The sequence below is a fragment of the Tamandua tetradactyla genome, chromosome 13 (genome assembly GCF_023851605.1).
Source record: "Tamandua tetradactyla isolate mTamTet1 chromosome 13, mTamTet1.pri, whole genome shotgun sequence".
Lineage (NCBI taxonomy): Eukaryota > Metazoa > Chordata > Mammalia > Pilosa > Myrmecophagidae > Tamandua > Tamandua tetradactyla.
In genome coordinates this window covers 84,964,153-84,983,848 of record NC_135339.1, presented here as the reverse complement: position 1 = coordinate 84,983,848, position 19,696 = coordinate 84,964,153, and the positions used below count along the sequence as shown (strand labels likewise).

General features: G+C 36.7%; 1 protein-coding gene across 8 annotated transcripts in view; it reads right to left on the bottom strand.

Annotated features, from left to right (window-relative positions):
* PLEKHA1 (pleckstrin homology domain containing A1) overlaps window positions 1-19,696 on the bottom strand; it is a 106,509-nt gene that overhangs the window by 84,424 nt on the left and 2,389 nt on the right. The window contains exon 1 of one of the 8 annotated variants that reach the window (XM_077126296.1): window positions 15,720-18,614. The exons of the other annotated variants lie outside the window; for them this stretch is intronic. The gene's annotated coding sequence lies outside the window, so the exon portion shown is untranslated. Of the gene's footprint in view, window positions 1-15,719; window positions 18,615-19,696 lie in introns of those variants that run through there. 8 annotated transcript variants of the gene reach the window in all.

The following is a 19,696-nucleotide window of genomic DNA, read 5'->3' as shown; positions in this document are numbered from 1 at the left end:
GAGCTAATAAATGAGTACAGCAAAGTAGCAGGTTACAAGATCAACATTCAAAAATCTGTAGCATTTCTATACACTAGTAATGAACAAGCTGAGGGGGAAATCAAGAAACGAATCCCATTTACAATTGCAACTAAAAGAATAAAATACCTAGGAATAAATTTAACTAAAGAGACAAAAAACCTATATAAAGAAAACTACAAAAAACTGCTAAAAGAAATCACAGAAGACCTAAATAGATGGAAGGGCATACCGTGTTCATGGATTGGAAGACTAAATATAGTTAAGATGTCAATCCTACCTAAATTGATTTACAGATTCAATGCAATACCAATCAAAATCCCAACAACTTATTTTTCAGAAATAGAAAAACCAATAAGCAAATTTATCTGGAAGGGCAGGGTGCCCCGAATTGCTAAAAGCATCTTGAGGAAAAAAAACGAAGCTGGAGGTCTCGCGCTGCCTGACTTTAAGGCATATTATGAAGCCACAGTGGTCAAAACAGCATGGTATTGGCATAAAGATATATATATCGACCAATGGAATCGAATAGAGTGCTCAGATATAGACCCTCTCATTTATGGACATTTGATCTTTGATAAGGCAGTCAAGCCAACTCACCTGGGACAGAACAGTCTCTTCAATAAATGGTGTCTAGAGAACTGGATATCCATATGCAAAAGAATGAAAGAAGACCCATCTCTCACACCCTATACAAAAGTTAACTCAAAATGGATCAAAGATCTAAACATTAGGTCTAAGACCATAAAACAGTTAGAGGAAAATGTTGGGAGATATCCTATGGATCTTACAACTGGAGGCGGTTTTATGGACCTTAAACCTAAAGCAAGAGCACTGAAGAAGGAAATAAATAAATGGGAACTCCTCAAAATTAAACACTTTTGTGCATCAAAGAACTTCATCAAGAAAGTAGAAAGACAGCCTTCACAATGGGAGACAATATTTGGAAATGATATATCAGATAAAGGTCTAGTATCCAGAATTTATAAAGAGATTGTTCATCTCAACAACAAAAAGACAGCCAACCCAATTACAAAATGGGAAAAAGACTTGAACAGACACCTATCAGAAGAGGAAATACAAATGGCCAAAAGGCACATGAAGAGATGCTCAATGTCCCTGGCCATTAGAGAAATGCAAATCAAAACCACAATGAGATATCATCTCACACCCACCAGAATGGCCATTATCAACAAAACAGAAAATGACAAGTGCTGGAGAGGATGCGGAGAAAGAGGCACACTTATCCACTGTTGGTGGGAATGTCAAATGGTGCAACCACTGTGGAAGGCATTTTGGCGTTTCCTCAAAAAGCTGAATATAGAATTGCCATACGACCCAGCAATGCCATTGCTGGGAATATACTCAAAGGACTTAAGGGCAAAGACACAAACGGACATTTGCACACCAATGTTTATAGCAGCGTTATTTACAATTGCAAAGAGATGGAAACAGCCGAAATCTCCATCAACAGAAGAGTGGCTAAACAAACTGTGGTATATACATACGATGGAATACTATGCAGCTTTAAGACAGAATAAACTTATGAAGCATGTAATAACATGGATGGACCTAGAGAACATCATGCTGAGTGAGTCTAGCCAAAAACTAAAGGACAAATACTGTATGGTCCCACTGATGTGAACAGACATTCGAGAATAAATTTGGAATATGTCCTTGATAACAGAGTCCAGCAGGAGGTAGAAACAGGGTAAGATAATGGCCAATTGGAGTTGAAGGGATACAGACGGTGTAACAGGACTAGATACAAAAACTCAAAAATGGACAGCACAATAATACCTAATTGTAAAGTAATCACATTAAAACACTGAATGAAGCTGCATCTGAGATATAGGTTTTTGTTTTGTTTTGTTTTGATTTTACTATTATTACTTTTATTTTTTTCTCTATATTAACATTCTATATCTTTTTCGGTTATGTTGCTAGTTCTTCTAAACCAATGCATATGTACTAAGAAATGATGATCATGCATCTATGTGATGATATTAAGAATTAATGATTGCATATGTAGAATGGTATGATCTCTAAATGTTGGGTTAATTTCTTTTTTTCCGTTAGTAAAAAAAAAAAAAAAAAGAGGAGGGATAATTGGAGCTGAAGGGATACAGACTGTAGAACGGGACTGGATATAAAAACTCAGAAATGGACAGCACAATACTACCCAATTGTAATGCAATTATGTTAAAACACTGAATGAAGCTGCATGTGAGGTATAGGTTTTTTGTTTTTGTTTTTGTTTTTTTTTCTTTCTATTGTTTTAATTCTTATTCTGTTGTCTTTTTATTTCTTTTTCTAAATCGATGCAAATGTACTAAGAAATGATGAATATGCAACTATGTGATGTTATTAAGAATTACTGATTGTACATGTAGATTGGAATGATTTCTAATTGTTTTGTTAATTCTTTCTTTAATTAATAAAAAAAAAAAAAGAATTCTATATCCAGCAAAATTGTCCTTCAAAAATGAGGGAGAAATTAAAACATTTTCAGACAAAAAAATCACTGAGAGAATTTGTGACCCAGAGACCAGTTCTGCAAGAAATACTAAAGAGAGCACTAAAGACAGATCTGAAAAGATAGAAGAAAGAGGTGTGGAGAAGAGTGTAGAAAGGAAGACTATGAGTAAAGGTAAAAAGAAGGAAAATTAGATATGACATATAAAATCCAGAAGGCAAAATAGTAGAAGAAAGTACTACCCGTGCAGTAATAACACTAAATGTTAATGATTAAACTCCCCAATCAAAAGACACAGACTGGCAGAATAAATTAAAAAACAGGACCCATCTATATGCTGTCTCTACTCAAAGGACATGAGAGCAAGTACACAAACGGACATCTGCACAACAATGTTTACAGCAGCATTATTTACAATTACCAAGTGATGGAAACAGCCAAAATGTCCATCAACAGACGGGTGGCTAAACAAACTGTGGCATATACATATGATGGAATATTATGCAATTGTAAGACAGAATAAAGTTATGAAGTATGTAACAACATGGATGGACCTTAAGGACATTATGCTGAGTGTGATTAGCCAAAAATGAAAGGACAAATACTGTATGGTCTCCCTGATATGAACTTACATTAGTGAATAAAGTTGGAATATTTTGCTGGTAACAGAGACCATCAGGAGATAGAAATAGGGTAAGATATCGGGTAACTGGAACTGAAGGGATATAGATTGTGCAACAGGACTGAATATAAAAACTCAGAAATGGACAGCACAATACTACCTAACTGTAATATAATTATGTTAAAATACTGAATGAAGCTGAATGTGAGAATGATAGAGGGGGGAGGGCTGGGGGCATAAATGAAATCACAAAGAAAGATAGATGATAAAGATTGAGATGGTATAATCTAGGAATGCCCAGAGTGTATAATGATAGTAACTGTACAAATTTTAAAATGTTTTTGTATGAGGAAGAACAAAGGAATGTCATTACTGCAGGGTGTTGAAAATAGATGGTAATTAATATTTTAAAATTTCAACTTATGTGTGAGACTAAAGCAAAAAATGTTTATTTGGTACAAAATTTATATTTTGACTAGTTCCTCTCCTAATATAACTTATGTAGATAGTTGGTTGAACAACTTAAGTATATGGAACCTTGAATAGGACATGAGATTATGTTGGTTTGTTCAGAGTGATGCCCCCATGAATCCCAGAGTGATTTGATCAGTGAGTGGAAAAGTATTTGCAAAGTCCCCTTCGGGGAATGGTGAGAACGAGGGAAAATTCAACCTCTCCAAGTTGAATTCTTGATATTCTCATAAGCAGTGTGGACAACCAAAGCTATAGGCTGAGCCCCCAGTCTTGGGGGTTGTTCATATGAAGCTTAACCCCACAAAGGATAGGTCAAGCCTACTTAAAACTAGGCCTAAGAGTCACCTCCAAGAGAACCTCTTTGTTGCTCAGATGTGGCCTCTCTCTCCAGCCAACACAACAAGCAAACTCACCCCACCCCCATCCCTGTCTACATGGGACATGACTTCCAGGGGTGTGAACCTTCCCAGCAACGTGGGACAGAAATCCCAGAATGAGCTGAGACTCAGCATCAAGGGATTGAGAAGGCCTTCTCGACCAAGGGGGGAGGAGTGAAATGAGACAGTGTCAATGGCTGAGAGATTCCAAACAGAGTCGAGAAGTTATCCTGGAGGTTATTCTTATGCATTAAGTAGATATCACCTTGTTATTCAAGATGTAATGGAGAGGCTGGAGGAAGCTGCCTGAAAATGTAGAGCTGTGTTCCAGTAGCCATGTTTCTTGAGGATGACTGAATAATGATATAGCTTTCACAATGTGACTGTGTGATTGTGAAAACCCTGCATCTGATGCTCCTTTTATCTACCCTGTCAACAGACGAGTAGAACATATGGAATAAAAATAAATAATAGGGGGAACAAATGTCAAAATAAATTTAGTTTGAAATGCTAGTGATCATTGAAAGGGAGGGGTAAAGGGTATGGTATGTAAAATTTTTTTTTGTCTTCGTTTTATTTTTCTGTTGTCTTATTTCTTTTTCTGAATTGATGTAAATGTTCTAAGAAATGATCATGATGATGAATATGCAACTATGTGATGATATTGTGAATTACTGATTATATATGTAGAATGGAACAAGCATATATTAGGAATGTTTGTGTTTCTTTCTTGTAATTTTTTTTAATTAATAAAAAATTTTTAAAAAAAGAAAGTGGACCCTAGATTCTAAGCCCTTACAGCAGCCACACTTGGTCTGAAGTTATAAATGTATTTCTAGATTCAGAGACACTGAGCTATATGCGTCTCAGCTGGTATTTTCCTGCAACTATGAGTAACTCTGTAAAACCTAAGACCCAGAAACAGAGTGCTGCAGCCCTTAAAGCTAGTATAACTATATATAATAACAGTAAAAGCAACTGAAAAAGAGATGAGGCCTCAATTACAGGTAATAACAAAGCCAGTCTGGCTGAGTCTAAGGGAAATCAGAATACAGGGTAAAAGATAATAGTGTATATGCTCTAGACCTTTCTACTATATGAGACCAAAGACAGAAAGGTTTATTATGTCTAGAACCTAAACTTTCTGTAACACATAATTTAAATCAACCTGTCTGGATATCTCATGTAAACAACAAAACTCTCGGAGTCTAGAATGGAACAAGGCCTCATAATTCTGTATAGCTTAATGTAATACCAGGATACCTCTCAGACTATGGTGGGCTGATAAATAAAAACTAATGGTAAAGTTCCTTTAAAGTCCAAAGGAAAAAAATATACATGGAACTATTAAACTTTCCCATCTGCGAAACCCCAGTTACCCTATCAATCATTGGGGACTCCAAAGAAAATAGGCCAAGCTCTTGATTTCGAGGCTTTCCCTTATGAAACGTATTTCTGTAGGGGAGAAGCTAACATTACCCATAATGAGGCCTAAAAGTTGTTTCCAGGACACCTCTTTTGTTGCTCAGATGTGGCCTCTCTCTCTCTCCTCTAAGCCCAACTCTGCAAGGAAATCATTAGCCTCCTCTCCAAAGTAGGATATGACATTCATGGGTGAAAATCTCCCTGACAAAGTGAAGCAGGACTCCCAGGCGTAAGTCTGGCCCTGGTACCTGAGATTGACAATGCTTCCAGACCAAAGGGAAAAAGGAAGTGTTAATAAAATAAGGTATCAGTGGCTAAGAGAGATCTCAGTCAAGAGGCTATCCTGGAGGCTAGTCTTAGGCAAACTTCAGTTAGATGGTGCTAATTGCCATAATTTACTAAACCCCAATCAACATCATTCCTGTTGACTCTTAAGAATCCCCAGGGCTCGAACTGAAACTCTAAAAAGATTTCATGCACTAAGTTTGCTTTCCTGGAACCTATAATTCCCAGAGGGTTCCTAAGTCAGATAAATCCTGAAGCCTGGAAGGACCAGTCTCTCCAAGGTTATCAATTAATTACATCTCCCTATCCTTTAGTGTCAACACCCCTTCTCAAAGTGAGAAAGTCAGAACAGACACTGCCCCAAGATCCCTATAGATTGGGAGAAGGATCAAAGGAGAAGGAGGAGATATAACAGAGAAAATAGGATTTAGCAAATGAGTAAGACTGCTGATTCATAGTATTAATATTCCTTCTAGCCTCCAGTGCTTTGGAGCAGCTAGAAAGAAAAATCTGAAATGGTGGAATGGTAACCCATGAGAAACTCTGGGATGTGTTCTGTAATTACTTGTTGAAATGTGCTTTGAAATTTTTTTTCTCTATTTGCTGTGTGTATGTGTTTTATTTAACAATAAAAAAAGTTTTAAAAAGAAATAAATGAACAAAAAAGTTTTAAAAAATCATTGTCCAGTCACCCCAATGAAATAAAAAGGACTATAAGAGGACACGATGGACAACTGTACATCAAGAAATTATATAATTTAAACGAAATGGGTAATTTCTAGAAACACACAAATTACCAACACTGTCTCCAGAAGAAAGAGAAGATTCCAACAAACCAATAACTGCTAATAAGATTGAATTTAAAAACCTCCCAACAAAGAGAAGTCCAGAACCACATGGCTTCACATGGGAATTTTACCAAACATTCCAAGGAGAATTAACCCCAATCCTGTATAAACTCTCCCCCAAAAAATAGGAGAGGAAGGAATACTTCCCAATTCATTTCATAAGACCAACATCACCAAAGCCAGATAAAGATATGACAAGAAAAGGAAATTACAAACCAGGATCTCTTATGAATATAGATGTAAAAATTCTCAACAAACTTCTAGCAAACCGAACCCAACAGCACATTAAAAGAATTTTACATCATAATCAAGTGGAATTTATCCCAGGTATGCACAAGTGGCTCAACATAAGAAAACCAATTACTATAATACACTACATTAACCAAATGAAAGAAAAACAACCCATACAATCACCTCAACTGACACAGAAAAGGCATTTGATGATATCCAGCACCATGTCTTAATAAAAACATGTACAACACAAGGAACAAAAGGAAACTCCCTCAACATGATAAAGGACATGCATGAAAAACCCATACCTAACATCATAATTAACAGTGAAATACTGAAAGCTTTCCCATTAAGATCAGGAACAAGACAAGGATGTTACCGCTATTATTCAACACTGTACTGAAAGTTTTGGCCAGAGCAATTAGGCAAGAAAGAGAAGTAAAAGGCATCCAAATTAGAAAAGAAGTAGTAAAATTTCCCTATTTGTAGATGGCATGATCCTTCCTACACGCAAAAAAAAAAAAAGCCTGAAAGATCCGCAACAAGGTTCCCACAGCTAATAAATGAATTCAGTGAAGTAGCAGAATACAAGATCCACACCCAAAACTCAGAAGGGTTTCCATATGCTAGTAATGAACAATCAGAAGAAAAAAATTCCATATGCAGTAGCAACTAAAAGAATCAAATAAATAGGAATAAATCTAACCAAGGATATAAAGGACTTAAACACAGAAAATTACAAAATATTGGTAAAAGAAATCAAAGAAGACCTAAACAAATGAAGGGTATTCTGTGTTCATGGATTGAAAGTCTAAATATTATGATATCAATTCTAACAAAGCAATTCAACGCATTCCTCATCAAAATTTTAACAATCTTCCTAGCAGAAATGGAAAGCCTATCATTAAATTTATATGGAAAGGTAAGGTGCCCCCTCTCTCCAGGCAACATGACGAGCAGTCTCACCACCTTCCCCCTCTCTGCGTGGGACATGACTCCCAGGGGTGTGGACCTTCCTGGCAATGTGGGACAGAGATCCTGGAATGAGCTAAGACTCAGCATCAAGGGACTGAGAAAAACCCTAGAATGAGCTGAGAATTAACATCAAGGGATTGAGAGAAACTTCTTGACCAAAAGGGGGAAGAGTAAAATCAGACAAAGTATCAATGGCTGAGATATTCCAAACAGAGTCGAGAGGTTATCCTGGAGGTTATTCATACGCATTAAGTAGATATCACCTTGTTGTTCAAGATGTAGTGGAGAGGCTGGAGGGAATTGCCTGAAAATGTAGTGCTGTGTTCCAGTAGCCATGTTTCTTGATGATGACTGAACAATGATATAGCTTTCACAATGAGACTCTGTGAATGTGAAAACCTTATGTCTGATGCTCCTTTTAGCTACTATATCAACAGAAGAGTAGAACATATGGAATAAAAATAAATAATAGGGGGAACAAATGTTAAAATAAATTCAGTTTGAAACAGTGGTAAATGAAAGCGAGGGGTAAGGGGTATGGTATGTATAGTCTTTTTTTTCTCTATTATCATTTTATTTCTTTTTCTGTTGTCTTTTTATTTCTTTTTCTAAATCGATGCAAATGTACTAAGAAATGATGATATGCAACTATGTGATGATATTAAGAATTACTGATTGTATATGTAGAATGGAATGATATCTAAACGTTTTAATTTTTTTTTAATTAATAAAAAAAGTTTAAAAAAAAAAAAGGTAAGGTGCCCTGAATAGCCAAAGCCATCTTGAAAAAGAAGAGTAAAGTTGGGGGACTCACACTTTTCAATCTTAAAACTTATTACAAAGCCAAAGAAGTGAAAACAATATGATACTGGCACAAAGACACACAGATAAATGGACCCAAACGGAGAACTCAGAAATCAATCTTCCCCCAAAGAGAGGTATGGAAAGATCAAAGGTGATGGTGGAATTATACACAGAAGATAGGACTTAACAAATGAATATGAATGCCGAATCAGTAAATTGATACCTCTTTTAATCTCCAGTATTTTAGAGCAGCTAGAAGTAAAAACCTAAAATTGTGAAACCGTAACCCATGTCAAACTCTGAAATATTTTCTACAACTAATTGTGGTGCTGTGCTTTGAAATTTATAGTTTTTGTATATATGATATTGTTCACAAAAAAAGAAGGAAAAAAAAGTCGATTGTGATGATAAAAAAGTATTTAAGCCTTCCAGCCTCCTATATTCTGGAGCAGCTAGAAGGAAAAATATGAGAGAATCATATAGTAGCCCATGACAAACTCTGGAATCTGTCCCACTTGTTGAAGAGTGCTTTAAAAACTATTACTTTTTTATTTCTTTGCTTTGTATACAGGTTATACTATATGTTCTAGTTTGCTAGCTGCGGGAATGCAATATACCAGGAACGGAATGGCTTTTTAAAAGGGGAATTTAATAAATTGCTAGTTGACAGTTCTAAGGACAAGAAAATGTCCCAGTTAAAACAAATCTACAGAAATATTCAATCAAAGGCATTCAGGGAGATACCTTGGTTCAAGGTCAATGAAATTCAGGGTTCCCCTCTCCAGAGAGAAAGCACATGGCAAACACAGTTAGGGCTTCTCTCTCAAGTGAAGGGCACATGGCGAACATGGCGTCATCTGCTAGCTTTCTCTTCTGGCTTCCTGTTTCATGAAGCTCCCTGGGAGGCGTTTTCATTCTTCATCTCCAAAGGTCACTGGCTGGTGGACTCTCTGCTTCGTGGTGCTGCAGCATTATCTGCTGGCTCTGAATCTCTCACTTTCTTCAAAATGTTTCCTTTTTACAGGATTTCAGTAAAGTAATCAGGACCCACCCAAACGGGTGGAAACACACCTCCACCTAATCCAGATTAACAACCACTCTTGATTAAATCACATCTCCAGGGAGATGATCTAATTACAGTTTCAGACATACAATGCTGAATAGGGATTAGAAGAAATGGCTGCTTTTACAAAATGGGATTAGGATTAAAACATGGCTTTTCTAGGGTACATACATCATTTCAAACCAGCACACGATACAATAAAAAAAAGTTTAAAAAAAAAAGAAATCAATCCTCTCATTTATGGCCAATTGATTTTTGACAAGGGGGCAAAGACCTCTTAAATGAGAAAGAACAGTCTCTTAAACAAACGATGCTGGGGAAACTGGATCTCTATTTGCAAAAGAATGAAGATGGACCCCTGCTTCACACTATATATAAAACTCAACTCAAAAAAAAAGGGTGTGCAGGTGGTCCAGGGGTAGAATGCTCGCCTTCCATGCGGGAGACCTAGGTTCAATTCCTGAACCATGCAGCCAAAAAAAATAACACAACTCAAAATGGATCAAAGACCTAAATATAAGATTCAGAACTATCAAACCCCTAGAAGAAAACATAAGGACGCATCTCCAGTGCCTTGTTTTAGGCAATGGTTTCTTAGACTTTACACCCAAAGCACCAGCAATGAAAAAAAAAAAAACAATAAATGGGCCCACACCAAAATTAAAATCTTTTGGGCCTCAAAGGATTTTATCATGAAAGTAAAACAACAACCTATACAACAGGAGAAAATATCTGGTAACTACATATCTAACAAGGGTTTAATATCCAGAGTAGCTAAAGAAATCCTTCAACTGAACAACAAAAAACAACCAATTTAATAATGCGTAAAGACCTGAATAGATACTTCTCCAAAGATATGCAAATGACCAAAATCATATGAATACATGCACAGTATCTTCAGCCACTAGGGAAATGCAAACCAAAATCATGATATACCATTTCATAGCCACTAGAATGGCTACTATTTTAAAAGAACGGAAAAATCACAAGTGCTGGAGAGGACGTGGAAAAACAGAAACACTCATTCACTGCTGGTGTAACAACTGGGAAAGACGGTTAGGCAGTTCCTTAGAGTGTTAAATACAGAACTGCCAATATGATCCAGAAATCCCACTGCTAGGTATATACTCCAAAACTGAAAGCAGGGACTCAAACAGTTATTTATACATCAACATTCATACCAGCATTATTCACAACCAAAAGATGAAAACAACTCAAGTGTCCATCAATGGATGAATGGATAAACAAAATGTGGTATATACACACAGTGGAATATTATTTAGCTGTAAAAGGAATGAAGTTCTGATAAATGCAATAACATAGATGATACTTGAAAGTATCATGTTGAGTGAAATAAGCCCGATGCGTAAGGACAAATATTGTATAATCTCACTTATATGAAATAATCAGAGTCAGCACAGTCATACAGTCAGAATCTAGAATACAGGTTACCAGGGGATAGGAAGAGGGAGTTAATGCTTAACAGGTACAGAGTTTCTATTTTGGACAATGGATGGTGGTGATGGTAGCACAACACTGCAAACATAATTAACAGCACTGAATTATATATCTGAATATGGTTAAAAGGAGACATTTCAGGTTATATATATGTTATTAGAATAATATTTAAAAAACAAACATGGAATTGCACAACACAAAAGCAAACCCTAAGCTGAACCATGGACTACAGTTAATAGTACAATTATAAAAATGTGCTTTCATCAATTACAACAAAGGTATTATAACTGCAAGATGTTAATAACAGGGTGGTGATATATGGGAATCCTGTATTTTATGCTTGATAGATCTATAAACTTGTGTGCTGGTTTGAAACTATCGTGTACCCCAGAAAAGCCACATTCTTTAATCCTCATTCAATATTGCTGGGTGGGATCTTTTTTATTGTTTCTATGGAGATGTGACCCACTCAATTGTGGATGGTAACTTTTGATTAGATGGTTTCCATGGAGATGTGTCCCCACCCATTCAAAGTATGGTTGCTTACTGGAGCCCCTTAAGAGGGAGCAATTATGGAAAAAGTTTTAGAACCAAGAGCCCACAATTCCTGCAGAACCCACAGGTAGAGACCTTTGGAGATGCAGAAGGAAAGTGATCCCAGGGAAGACTTATGAAATGAGAGAAAGCTAGTAGAAACCACTATGTGCCCTCCCAGCTGAGAGAGAAACCCCAAACTTCATGGGCCCTTTCTTTGGAATTAAGATAACTCTTCCTGGATGCCTTAATTTGGACATTTTCATGGCCTTAGAACTGTAAACATGCAACTTAATAAATCCCCTTTTTAAAAGCCATTCCATTTCTGGTAATATTGTATTCCAGCAGCTTACAAACTAAAACAACTCACTTCTTTAATAAAAATATAAAAATAAAAAAATTCAAACCAAAAAAAACCCCAAAAACTATGACATTTAAGGAAACGAGAAATATAAATATTGCCTTTATATTTCATATATTTCATCATATTAAGAAAATTCAGTGTGACAATGATATTGTGGTTCTGTTATCTAAGAAAAGGAGCCCTTATCCTTTAGAGGTATTTACTTAGATATTTAGAACTAAAATATTACCTGGGATTTGCTTCAAAAGAATCAGGAAGGGAACAGTTGGAACAGAAATGGCCTGACTTGAGAGCTGTAGGGGCAAAATGACAGGGCCAGGGGGGTTAATTCTACTATTCTGTCTACTTCAGTGAATGTTCACAATTAATAAATACACTTGGGATGGTGTTCTGGTTTGCTAGCTGCCGGAATGCAACACACCAGAGATGGATTGGCTTTTAATAAAAGGGGATTTATTTTGTTGGTTCTTCAAAGGAAAGGCAGCTAACTTTCCACTGAGATTCTTTCTTACGTGGAAGGCACAAGATGGTCTCTGCTGGTCTTCTCTCCAGGCCCCTGGGTTCCAACAACTTTCCCCGGGGTGACTTCTTTCTGCATCTCCAAAGGCCTGGGCTGAGCTGCTAGTGCTGAGATGAGGAATGCTGAGCTGCTTTTGCTGTGCTACATTGCGCTCTCTCATTTAAGCACCAGCCAATTAAGTCAAACGTCACTCATTGCAGCAGACACGCCTCCTAGCTGACTGCAGATGTAATTGGCAACAGATGAGGTTCACGTACCGTTGGCTTATGTCCGCAGCAACAAGATTAGGTATGCTCACACCTGGCCAAGTTGACAACTGAATCTAACTAATACAGACGGTATTTTGAGACTGATGGTTATTCTGTTCCCTAATAGCTTCACATATAGTGGTTTCACTGTTCACTGATGATCTCTGCTCATAAACAACTACAATGGGATTACAAAATGGGTGACTTTCTGTCACTATCACATTTTCAAAGATCACGTTTATAGTTTTCCTAATTCAGATTTAATATTGTACTTTTATTCCCATAATAGAAAAGCTAAACAAACAAACAAACCCTATACAACATAGAGAGAGGTACCATTTCTCACCTACCAGGATGGCAAAAATTCAAAAGTTTGACACCACACTAAACAGATGAGGATGTAAGAAAATACAAACCCTCTAAAGAATCTGGTGAGAATGCACAATTCTATGGAGATGAATCTGGCACTATCTAACAAAGTTACACAGTGATCCTGCAATGCCATTTGGTATTGTCATTCTGAAACTATTTTACGTGTATAACAGGATTTTATGTCTATTAATAGATAAAGTAAACATTGGTTTATTGATTATGTTTATGTAATAAAACATAAATAAATATTTATTTACTTGAAATTAGGAGCCAAGATTCTCATGTTAAGAAAAAAAGAGGCACAAATAGAAACTAAGACAGAAAGTAGATCAGTAGAGAGAAATGGGGACTTTGGGGTTGCTTCTTGGGGTGATGAAAATATTCTAAAATGGACTGTGGTAATGGCTGCACAAATCTGTGAAGATATTAAAAACCACTGAATTGTACACTTTAAATAAGAGAATTGTATGGTATGTGAACTGTATCTCAATAAAGCTATTTTTGAAAAAAAAATAATTACAATTGTCTTTCATTCTAGAGCACATCAGAAACCCTTAGGAATATTTCTATCCTGTGAAAATTCAAAAATTTCCAAGTGGCAAGCATGACCAGTAGGCCAGAGGAAGGCAATTAGGATTCACACACACTGGTTTAGTTACACTGATCATCAAAGCAAGAAATATTAGTTATTATAGTAGAAGAGGATTTTCCACCAGCTCCCACCACATCCACTATCAGCAACTGTGCTAGATACTCTACCTTCGCACATTACTGCCAATTAATTACCCACTCTGTAACACAAGGCCAGTCTCTCCATTTATGTATATATACCAACTACTTCTGCCTACACCATAACACTGTTCTAACAATTCTTTCTTCTCTCATCTGTGTAATCAATTTTTCCCTCTCTACTGGATTATTTTCACCAGCATACAAATATGGATACTTCTCCTATCTTGGAGAAAAGAGAGAAAGAAAAACTTCTTAGGAATATTTGCCCATCCAATTACCACCCTATTTCTTTCCCTCTCTCTTCAGCAAAACTCTTTAGAAAGAGTTGTCTATATTCACTGATTATTCTCTTCAACTTACTTCAATTAGGCTTTCACCCTTCCCATGCCAGTGAAATTGTTCTTACTAATATCATTAACGACCTCCACATTGCTAAATCCAATGATCAAGTCTCAGACCTTATCATACTTGACTTGGGGGCAGCTGCATTCAACAGTTAGTCATTCTTTCCTCCTTGGAGCACCTTCTTCCCCTAGCTTCACTATACCTTAGTTTCCTCCTGCCTCTCCAGCCACTCTCAATCTCCTCTGCTGATTCTCCATCTCCCAGACCTTTAAATGCTGGCATCTCAGGGATCAGTCTATGGACCTCTTCTCTACAGATACTCAAGTCTCTTGGTGAGCTCAATCTCATAAACACTAATGACTCCCAAATTTATATCTCCAGGCCAGACCGCTCCAGTCTCTCGTGTCCAACTGCCTTACTCTACAGATCTATTTAACTTTTCTAAGAAATATCTCAAACTTCATGTCTAAAACTGGACTCTGCAGAAATCTGTGCCTCTCTGTTGCCTCCTTCTTGGTAAATGGTGACTCCCTTCTTTCAGTTGTTCTGGCAAAATACCTTAGAGTCACCCTCGGTTGATTCTTCTTTCTCTCTTACTTTACGTCCAAACCATCAAGCACATCCTGTCTTCAAAACAGACCCAGAATCCACTCCTCTCATGACTTGCATCACCGTCACTCTCATTCAAGTCACCATCATCTATCACCTGGATTATTACAAGGGCTTTCTTGCTTCTGCCCTTGCCCCACTTCAATCTATTCTCAACACAGCGCTGATCCCATTAAAACATGCAATTTATCCAACAAACACTTACACAGTATTAATACTGGCCAAGCACTTTTAAATGCTCTACAGATATTAACTTATTTAATCCTCATAACAACACTGTTGTATAGATGAGAAAACTAAGGCACAGAAGATTAAAAAAATCATTGCCCAAGGTCACATGGCTAGAAGTGGCTAAGCCAGGATTCAAACCAAGGGAGTCTGGCTCTAGAGCTCATATTCTTCAATAGCACGTAATGTCATTCTGCTCAAAACTCTTCAATAGAATGGATGTCAACTCTGACTCTTATTAGAATTTTCTGGGAGTTTGTGAAAATCCTGACGCCTAAATTGGATTCCCAGATCAATCAAAAAGAAACTCGGGGAATAGAAACCAGGCATCAGTACTTTTTTTTAAAGTTCCCCAGGCAATTCCAATGCTCAGTCAAGGCTGAGAAAACCACTATTTCAATGGGATCTCATCTCACTCATAGTAAAAAACCAAAGCCCTACAGATCCCGCCCCTACTCCTTACAAACCCCACCACCACCACCACCACCACCAGTCCATTGTGGCTTCACTGGACTCCTACTATACTAGACAAATGCCCCTTCAGGGGTGTTTAACTCAAATGTCACTTTCTCAGTGAAACCTTCCCTTGACACCCTATCTAAAACTTCAAGTCCTCTGAACTGCCCTGCAACTTCCTATCTTCCTTCCCTGGTCTATTCTTCTCTAGAACATTTGCTGCTCTCTAACAAATGACATAGTGTACTTATCTACCTTGTTTCTTCTCTGTTTCCCCATGCCGGAATACAGGCTCCGTGAAAGCAGGGAATTTTTTCTGTTATTTACCGCATTTCTCCAATGTCTAAAAGAGGGCCTGGCACAGAGAAGACAGAAACTATTTGTTGAATGAATGAGCTGATAACTTCTGCATCAATTATTAATACTTAAGTTTCCAGACTGAAAATTGTTCTTTCCTCATCAGACAACAAATCATTTCGCAGATTTAACTGACTGGTTTATTAGGGCAGACTAGAAAGAAAAGGTTTCAAACACTGTATTTGTTTGAATTTATATTTTTAGTAGAGAAAGTATGAAGCAAGAACAGATAAAATTACATTAACCACACCTCCACCCCCAAAATTTACCTATCAGATTTACTTATGCTCTAAAGTATAATCAGATTTTACAATCTGTCATAAATTAACATAACATAAATGAACATAATATTCAAAGTTAATACTTCCTCAGTCAGGACTAGGCTAAGAACCAGGGAAAAAAAACTAATTAAAACAAAAACAAGCAAACAAAATCAGAAAGAGTAAGAAAATAAGAAAGGAAGGAAGGGAGGAAGGAAGGAAGGGAAATTAAATTACATTATTCTGTGCAATGAGACCTCACAAGATCTGGAGGACTTCACTATTGTATGTTAATTAGATGTTGAGTGGAACCAGTCTTATTGCCCCAGAATTGTTGACAATGACAAAGCTAAAGCTATACAGATAAAAAGGATGGAATATCTGTGGAGTCAGGCACCTCCCAACCTCTCCCCACACATACCTCAGGGCTCTGGCACCTTAACCACTGCCTTACCATTCTTCACCTCTATATAAGCAGTTGACAGCAGAGAGAAGAATTTTAAGTCTTCTGTGTTCTCAGGGAGAACAAAGGGAAAGGAAGGGAGTATTTACCCCAAAACAGTGGCAGGGGCCTCCAAGGGATTCAGCTGCTAATATTAGAAGTGCCAATCAGAAGGGGAGATGGCATTTCATTTTCCATTTCAATGTCTGCTTATGCAGTAGACAGTATTTGTGCAGGAGGTCAAAGAAAATTGATGAGAAATGGCAAGGCAGAGAATGGGTTAAAAAGAACCCTGCACGCCACCATTTGGCATAGCAAATGAGTGCGTTTCCAGTGGGTTGAGTGGAAACTGCAGGTGATAGTTGGATTTGTGCCATCTTGTTAACAAAAAATTTGGGTTGCAAAGAGAAAATATCCCTGTTTCCTACTCCTAGATAATATGTCCCTACACATGCACAAAGTCTCAGGAAGGAGGAGGGGGCTGACCGGACAGGAATAAGGGGCTTGTTCAAATGAAACTTAACCCATCAAAGGATAGGCCAAGTCTACTTAAAATTAGGCCTAAGAGTCACCCCCAACAGAACCTCTTTTGTTGCTCAGATGTGGCTTCTCTCTCCAGCCAACACAAGTAAACTCACCGCCCTTCCCCTGTCTATGCAGGACATGACTCCCAGGGGTGTGGGCCTTCCTGGCAACATGGGACAGAAATCCTAGAATGAGCAGAAACTCAGCATCAAGGGATGGAGAAAAACCTTCTCGACCAAAAGGGGGAAGAGAAAAATGAGACAAAATAAAGTGTCAATAGCTGAGAGATTCCAAACAGAGTCGAGAAGTTATCCTGGAGGTTATTCTTATGCATTAAGTAGATATCACCTTGTTATTCAAGATGTAATGGAGAGGCTGGAGGGAACTGGCTGAAAATGTAGAGCTGTGTTCCAGTAGCCATATTTCTTGAAGATGATTGTATAATGATATAGCTTTCACAATGTGACTGTGTGATTGTGAAGACATTGTGTCTGATGCTCCTTTTATCTAACTTATCAACAGACTAGTAAAACATAAAGAATAAAAATAAATAATAGGGGAAAAATGTTAAAATGAATTTAGATTTAAATGCTAATGATCAATGAAAGGGAGGGGTAAGGGGTATGGTATTATGAACTTTTTTCTGTTGTCTTTTTACTTCTTTTTCTGAATTGATGCAAATGTTCTAAGAAATGATCATGATGATGAATATGCAACTATGTGATGATATTGTGAATTACAGATTATATATGTAGAATGGAATGATCATAAGAATCTTTGCGTTTGTTTGCTGTTACATATTTTTTTAATTAAAAAATTAATTAAAAAAAAGAACACTGGCTGGAAAAGGTTTAGCCATAGCAAACCTCATATTGAGGAACTGCAAGGAGACTTCTCACCAAAAAGGTCAGCTTTGATACCTGTCATCGTGGACATCACGGCTTGCGAATGTCAGTCAAGAGAGGGTTAAAAGAGAAATACTTGTCCCTTTTCATTTCTCTTCCATCTAGTCCCTGTTCAAGTGGATCTCCAAAGACAGAAAGGAAAAAAGGTAACCCAGGAACACAATACAATCCCTCCCTACTTCAAGTGTTTCAAGCAATAAGTGGCCCAACAATGAGGAACTTTCAACTGAACAGGAGACTGAAAGTTTAAACCGGAATAGGTTAGTCTGGAGCATCTGATGGCTGTAAACGACAGAAAAACTTGTTTGCCTAGGGGAGAAGGGGAGAAGGGGAGAGGACAAGCCTACAAAGCATAGTCGAAGGTAGGGAATGGTAAAACATGAGTCTTATGTTTGTTCTCACCAAGCTCAGACAGCTCAATAACTTGATGGCATCTGAAATAGCATAACTGCCCTACAAATGGGAGAAAACATCTGACATGGAAATGCCCAGGAGGGATTTACTGTACTGAGAAAGATGCTATGTTAGAAGCCCTCTGAGATCACTTCCAATTCTAAGTACCTATGAACATCTTTTCATCAAGAAGAGGTTAAACTAAATCCAGAATCAAGTTAAATGGTTAAACTACAAAAGGCAAGGTGGCTTAAAAGGGTAAAACCACATTTTCTTGAGAAAAAAAAAAAACTACCTGATAAGGGTGCAAGGATGCCAGAAAGGAAAAAATCATTTTCTCCAAAACTTAATTAAAATTTAAAAAATCCTCAATGACTCTGAATTTCTTTTACATTCAACAGAAATTCCAGCTCAAAGAAGGTTTATGGAATAAAAACCAAAAAAAAAAAAAAAAAAAAACAGAAACAAAAAACTAACATCCTGAATCAAAGCAACTCAACTAATCAAAAAGGCTTACTAAAATAAATGGCAAACACGTTTGCTAAATACATTCTAGGAATTTTAAGCTTATGCATTCTTATCACACAGCAGCCATAAAGAAAAAACTATTATTTAGTGTTAAAATGTTTTAATGTTACTCAATTGTAAGAAACCTTACAATTTTGGAAATAACAACAATTCTTCAATTTCTTCAGAGTGTAAAGAAAATACACTCTTTCACAAAACAATTTTTTAAAAGTTTTTATCTGGGGGATTAACAGATTCCCATTGTTATAACAATAGCAACAAGCAGTTTTCCTTTCACATAAAAATATCCCACATTTTTATGTTTCTAATAAATTTCCAAATGCTGTACACTTACAAATTATCAAAAGATCTCAAATTAAATGCTTATTTTTATCTCCTACTGAAACATCTTGAATTTTAAAGTAAATTTTTAATATTACCCAAAGAAAAATGTTCAAATTTATGGAGTATTTATTACCTCAGCTCACAACTGGAATCAAATGGCAAGTATTTTGAGGCAGTTACTGCTGTATTTTGACATTTTCTATCTAATAAAAGCAGAGAGTGAATAAATACTGTCACATCTGAATCATAATTACATTCTATTCAGAAACTGTTTATCTTTCCCATTTGTAAATGATAGTTATTCAAACAAGAACAAGAATAACTATTTATTTGATACAAAGCAATATTTCAATGTCAAGGTCTGACTTAAATTATGCTAATAAATTACTACCTACAAGTTCATTCTGTGTTACAAATTTATATTATAAAGTCAAAATAAACGGGATTTGCAGTATGACCAGAACTGTAGGCTTTTTTTAAGTAAAAAAAAACTTTATT